Source organism: Chelonoidis abingdonii, chromosome 1 (genome assembly GCF_003597395.2).
Source record: "Chelonoidis abingdonii isolate Lonesome George chromosome 1, CheloAbing_2.0, whole genome shotgun sequence".
Lineage (NCBI taxonomy): Eukaryota > Metazoa > Chordata > Testudines > Testudinidae > Chelonoidis > Chelonoidis abingdonii.
Window position 1 is genome coordinate 240,071,641 of NC_133769.1, and position 7,499 is coordinate 240,079,139.

Consider the following 7,499-nt stretch of genomic DNA (forward strand, 5'->3'; position numbering starts at 1 on the left):
TGAACAGTTTGTATAAAAAAAGGAAGGCATGTATTCTCATGTACATCCAGTAGGGATTCAGAGGACAAAACACAGTACAATCACCCTGTTAGCTTATTTGGAAAAGCTACTGTCTTCTCAAAGCACTATAGCTGTGACCGTGTCTCTAACCCTTTTGAAAGCTGCTATGTGTGTGTGTTTCTGTACACATATCAAAGTCACATTTACATTGTTATGCTGGAAATTGTTAATGGCTTTTATCAAGTGAGTCTTCGATCTATAGACAATCGCAGACCTGGTTAAAGCTGTTGATAGTGCTAAACGGAAGGAGCATTAAGCTTCGTTATGTAGTGAATAGAGCTGGGCAAATTTTGTTCTGACAAATAGTTTATTCGACAGAAAATGAAGATTTGTAAATGAAATGAATTTGCTAAATTGTTTCAGCCAAAACAAAACAAAAACAAGCTAGATTCACAAGGGGACTTAACACACCATTCACTAAACCAGAGAAGGAAGAGATGGTATTCTGGGGTAAGTCTTAATCCTTCCTGTTGAAACTGTTCCACTTTGAATAAAATACTTAAGTAGCCATTCTGAGAGAGAGAATGAGTCTATAGACTGGTGGTTAGGACATTCACCTGGGAAGTGAGGACATGAGTTTCAAGTCCCTGCTCTTGAGCAGGGATTTGAAACTGGGTCTCCTACATCCCAGGTTGGTGCTCTAAGCACTGGGCTATTGGGAATAAGGGCAGCAGTAGTTTTGTGAATGTATTCCTTTGTTTCTTCTCTCTGTCTTTCTTATTTTTAATTCAAATTCCGGGAAATGAAACACTGGGTCAAATGAAAAATTTTGGACTTCTTCATTTGCCAAAAATATGAAAAAATCTTGGTTTTGGTTTGAGCTGAATTGATTTTCTTTTAAAAAATAAAATAAAATAAAATTCAGAACTAGCAATCCAAAAATCAGTTATTCACATCACTCTGGTAATGAACAAGCTAGAAACAACAGAAGCTACTGCCCAAGGAATAGGACTTCAAGGCAAGGCCTGGTCAGAAGCAAAGTTGTGTAGGCTGAAGGGGCTGAAGGAGTTGTGTAGGCTGAAGTTGTGTAAGCTGATTGCAGAGATGGAGGTTGATGCTTGTTTGACAAGTCGTGTGTGTTTGAGTGATAGAATACGACAGAAGCAGCGGTGAGCATGACTCCGAGTGGAAGCATGTCCTTGAACAAACTAGCTGGAGCGGCAAACTTGATCATTGTAAGCAGAGAAACTACCGGCTGGTTTGTTTCTATTGTTCAGGGAAACAGGACTTCGTGTGAATTCTTTGTAAACAAACAGTAGAGCATGAAAGAAATACCTGAATCGTATCCTTAGTTTCACATTCTAATAGAAACAACACTGCAATGCCCCAAATATTGGCTGACCACACGGGTGAAAGGGGCAACAATATTTATAAAAGTGATTAAACAGAAAATCGATAATAGAAGTCTTTCACCTCCTAAGATGCCAGATCAGCAATGGCAGACAGTTGTTAATGTGTGTCCACATCACAACTGTATGGACTATAATCTTGTTGGGGTAGAGGGTCTTTCGATCATATGTGTTTATAGTTCCTACTACAGTGGGACCCTGATCAGGAACTCTAAATATTAACAAACACAAAAAAATTAAAAATAATCTTCACAAAACTGCTACCATATCTTATACAATTTTGCACCCATAGACCTGATGCTGAATTCCTTGCATATCCACAGATCCATTGAGAGGACTGGCTCCTCTGTTATCTTCATATCTGTTTCATATGAATCTGAAATCAAAGGATGAATGAGGAGGGAGATTTACCTGTTCTATATTGTGACTTTGTGGGGAAAATATTTATATCAACAAGGGCCGGGGTCCCTAGGCAGATTTAAAGGACTCCTGGGCATCCGGGGGACCACCATTTTGATTGATGCCTCCCTGTAGCCTTTATGGAAGTCTTAAAATCTAGGCTGTCTGCACTTCAGAAGCACTTTAAAGTAATGCTACTTTATGTCTATATGGCCAAATCCAATGAGATATCATACAGTATTAATAATAGCTTTGAATAAGAACCCTTTTTACAAACATATGAAGTTGGTTTTCTCTAGGATGAGATGAGGAAAAAATAGAGAAAAGTAAACTTTCACTTTCTTTTAGCATAACTTATACAAACCAGATCTACTAGGTTTTTTTTCCTAGAGAAAAATCTAGGAACTTGAAGACAGACATTGATTGTTTCTCTGAAGCAGCTATGTGGTTTAATATAGCCCTTGAGATAAGAAATTAGAATTGTGTGGCAAACTGTTCTAGGAGCTCTGTAGTTATACCTTGTTCAATGGTCCAGGAGAATTTCTTACCCTGGGACCATATAGAGTGAGACATATAGCTGAAGAGCTGTATCTAGCATGCAGTGAAGAAGACAGATAGAACATCTTCATAGTACAATACTCAGCTACTCCTAATAAATCAAAGATACATGGGACTGATTTTCCAGTGCCTTGCCCATCCTGTTCATTATCTCCTGTTCAAAGTGAGTGCAAAGTAGGTATAAAATGCCAACAATCAGAATAACAGAAGGGTAGCATTTTACATTTGCTCTGAAGAGTTATGAAGGACTATACAAGGTCCAAGACACTGTGGAATCGGGTCCTTTGCTTCTTTAGTAATTGCAAAATTTTGCTCAAGCAAAATGTTATATAAAAAACATTATTCCTGCTCCCTTAAACTCCTCCAATGCTCATCTCCTCCCCAGCAGAATTCTAAGTCTTCTCCAAAGGAGTAGCTGGTAACGAGTATGTGCAAGAATAAACAGTCTATTTGCCTTCTGTGTAGAAGGATGCTCCTTGCTGCTGTTGCTGATTTGTTTTTCTTCCTGATTACTTTAGAGAAACCACTCAAAATGTGTTTGAGAACGTGATTGAAGATATCTCATTTGCTTTCAGTGTTGAATCAGGGATGGTGAGGAGTGTGTGTGTGTGTGTGTGTATGCATCTGCAAAGAGGAGAGCCCTGCTTCTGTACTTTCACTAACGAGCTTGACTGGTCTGACAGAGAGGGGAGGGTGTGCTCTGTTGACCGGATCCTAGGTTCATGTAAAGCTAAACAATAACTCAGCTGGAGTCAATGGAACTATGCCAATTTACACCATTTAAGGATCTGGCCTGTTTAAAAATTGAAACAAAAACTTCCCCAGGATCTCTGAGGCATTATTGTGATCTCTGAGGAATTATTGGGCTTTCCAGAGCGCCCAGTGGGACAGTACAGAACTTCACTGCCCACATGCAGGGCTGTGGCTAAATTCCACAATATAGAGGGACATTTACAAATGGGCCTAAGGGATTTAGGAGCACAAACCGTATTGATTTGTTTTCCTAAATCCCTCAAGAACTTTTTTAAAAAATCTGATTATATTTAAATTATGGGTTATCTACTAAATAGCTGAATGTCTAATGAATGATAGTGGTTCTGTTTTGCCTAGGGTGTAAATGCTCCAGTGACAAGGTAACTTAGTTTCTCTGTGTCTAAAATGTTCTTCCAAACTGTGCCAGATCTTTCAGAATGTGTTTGGGAAACAGTGCAATCCCAACTCCAAACTTTTCATAATAATAATAAAAAAAAGTCCTGAAGTTTATGAAGCCCTCTACTTGGTTCATGCTCTGGGAAGTAATAATATAACACGTGGACACCCTTGCACATCAGAAATAATAGTAAAATATCTAGAGGATCTAATATTACCAGAAAATGTTATGATATATCTAAATTACAGGAAGATAAAAATGGACAGGGCTTTAGGAAGATGGTGCAGAAAATGAATCTGAAGAACAAAGCTCTACACAAAGCACAAAGGGAAGAGCTGAACTTTGGACGGAGGCTGACTTGAACATGCAGACTTCGCTTCAGCAGGCAGCGCACACATACATTGAATTAGAAGCTGAATTCAATCTGATTCCCAAAGAAGGCCCTACCAAAAGAATCATAATTTACTCACACCAAAAAAAGGAGGAAAAATGAAAGGGTGGTGGTGGAGGCACTCTGCTTTTGCTATCAATATCTCAAAGATAGGCTTTTATTTCTTGACTGTACCACATGCTGATGTGGATAAATGAAGCCAAAATCATCAGGCAAAGACTTCATGAAACAGTCTACATCATTCAGCTTTCCTGTGAACAGGAACATGGGCAGAATATTAAGAAGAAAAATGCTGTCATTAATAAACGACAAGGAAGTACATGCATACTGAGTACTTTTACATTCACACTTCTACCATGTGGCTCTAAAGGCTAAAACTACAACACTATGTACGAATCCAAAGAATCTATCCGTAGATGCTGCTCAGAAAGTGTGGCAGTGAACATCTGGGAGAAGAGGGAAGTTTTTAAAGCTGTGACTAATGGCTAAAACCCTTCACAGTGATTTGAAAATGTGCCAGCTATTACTAAAATGGAGTGCTTAAGTGGGACTCTGGTATCCTAAAAGATAATTGACATTAAAAATAATATGTACCTTAAGTCAGTAAGAGTGAAAGAGAAGAGAAATGAGAAAAATCTTGGCACAGCCTGGCACTGAAATCAGACCCATTCCAATCTCCTTACTTGCTTATGAATTTCATTTGGTTCCTATTTAAGTAGAACTCATTCCAAACACTTTTTAAAAAAATCCTCTTTAAAATCAACTTGAAACAGTATTTTGTTACTCTGTGTGTGTGTGTGCACGTGTGTGTGTGTGTGTGTGAGAGAGAGAGAGAGAGAGATCTGATAGACTTCTAAAGGGACACTAGCACCTGGTGGCTGTAGATAGACCTTTCATAAAGTCAAATGTAGTCATAACCTTTGCTTATATTAATAGCCTTCTGTTCTTTCTGATTTGCAATACCTAGATAACACTAAGGGGTGGATAAAAGATTTAAGGGATGGAATGCTATATGTTTTCAATATCTGTAATTTCAAGCACCATACTTCTCTGTTGTCAAAGATCAACTTCCCCCATATATGCATTTCCTCCCCTCCTATTTGCAGCCACATCTTCTTCGGAGACTGTAATAACAGTGTGTTTTAAATCCATTCTCCCTCTCTCATCCGAGAAACAATATTCAGACAAGGAACCTATAGCACCTACAATTCCTTAAGTCACACTCATATGCCCTTTCAAGAAACCTATTTGTGTGGTAGTTTTAGATGGTGTACGTTCAGCATGTTAAAAAGTGGTAGTCCACTGAGGAAGTTCTTTGTCATTGACATGGAAGTGCTCCCAGACCTATTGGCTTGTTTCACAGAATTGAAACTGAACATAGCTATAAGAAAGCTGCATAAGCAGGAAAAGCATCCTGGATTCATAATGAGTACAGTATTAACAGTCCCTCTTTGCATGCAGAATTGCTATGTCTAGCAACAAATATTTTAATTAATTGGATCAATGAACAGGAGTTCATAGAGTGAACTTTTCTGTATGGTAAAACAACTTTATCTCTAGGTGAAGCAGATCCAGTGATCTGAAGTCTGGAATTTTTAAAATGTTTATTGCTGATGAGCACATGGCAGTCTTGTGTTATAATTAACATTGTTCTTGGTTCTAGTATTATAAGCAGCTCTTTGTTTTCTTTGCCACTCTATTGCCCCATGCATTTCAAATGAGATAAAAAGGAGCAAAACACAGAAGCAGAAAGTAGCAATCTAACAGCCCTTGGTAAGAGCAGGACATTTTGGGAAAACATGTGAGTGTCCCTGCCAGCAGGTATATGGGATCTTGGGGAGCAATTACCACACAGGTGGGGTGCAAAATAAACTTTATTAAGAAAATGCCAAAACAGGGAAAATTCAATAGTGAGGGGTATGGGGTTTGTTAAGGTAGACAACTGGGAAGGGGTTTCTTTTAGCAAATAGTATAGGGGGTTTCAATAGTGGGGTACAATACAGTGGGGTACAATACAGTTGGTAACCAATTAACACTGAAGTATAAATGTAACAGGTAGCTAACAATTTCTATGTAAAGGGTGTGTCACAGCAGCATATAGCCAACTAACAGTTATGGGTAAAATGTGTCACAGTAGTGTAAATGTAAAATGTGAGGTGTGTTAGAGAGAAAAAAAGGGTAATCAATGGGGTTTTATGCTAGACTTCAGTAATACAATTGAGGTTTGGGGGCAGCGGGAAGACAGACTTAACCACAATTATACAGAACACAGCAAAATCTTATCTATGATCTAACTTAACCAAGACTACACAAATTAGCAAGTAACAGAACACAATGCAACAATTTTTTAAACCTAACTTACAGAGCACAATACAAACAATTCTCTAAACCTAACTGAACCACAGCTATGCTGGGTGCTGGTTAAGTCTGGGTGCTGGGGAAAGAGAGAGAGCAGCTAAGATAATAAAATAAAAGTATAGAGAATTTCACAGAATTTCACAGAGGGATTCTTACCAGCCCCAAAGGAAGCAGCAGAGGTAAAAGCAGCAAAATCATCAGAAGGCTGGGTACAGTCTCAATAATCAGGAGATCTATCAGGCAGCAATTCGTTCTTCGTGGGGGGGGTTCAAAAAACGGGGGTACGCTCAAAAATAAAACGAGAGCGGAGAAAGGACCCCCCAGAACCCCTGGCTGATCAGACCAGGCAGCAATGCAGGAACCTTTCTGAGGTCTGATCAGAAAATGTCTGGTTTTAAGGGCAAACTTAGGCAGTCTCCCACCAGTACTTCTGATTGGCTCAGAGGCAGGGGAAAGAGAAAAAAAAAAAAGGTGAGCACAGAGACATGTCTGGGCAGAGTCCTGTGCAGTAGGTGACTCAAAAGCACATGAGGCCTATGACTCATGCCCAGGACCTTAAAAACACAATAGGCCTTGCAGCTGGACATTGTCTACCCTACACCGAGCCCAGGTTTAACAAGGTGATAACAGGACTAACCCTTTGAACAGGGCAGTGGTCCCACTTAGCACAAGTGGCCATCCCTTTGAGAAGGGCAATGGCTCTTGGTAAACAACTTTAAGGGACCCTCCCTTTGAAAAGGGCAGTGGCCCTGGTAAACAACTTAACAGCCAGGGAGGGGAGGCCACAGTAGAACAAAAACAAAATGGAGTATGGGGACAACTGTAAGAGACAAAATGGAATAGTGGGATAGCTGTAACAGACAGTGAGATGTGTGACTTGGCAACTACTGGTCTTTTATGGTGTAAGTCTGAGAACTGAATGAACTGCCTTGATGTAGTTTTCTTCTGATGCTGCCACTCTGATAACCTAAAAGCTGCTATCCCCACATTATCACAGCTGGTGATAGTGCATGGGTTTGCCTCACATTTTTTGGCTGCTTTCAACAAAAATGGAAGGCAGTTTTCAGTCTGTTATTGCTTTTTGACTGCAAAGATTATGACTTTTGGCCCTGTGACAAATTCGGAAAAATGTATGAATTTTGCCATAAGATGGTTGTATTAGAAAAAATGTATTTGAACATAAGAACGGCCATACTGGCTCCGACCAAAGGTCCATCTAGCCCAGTATCCTGTC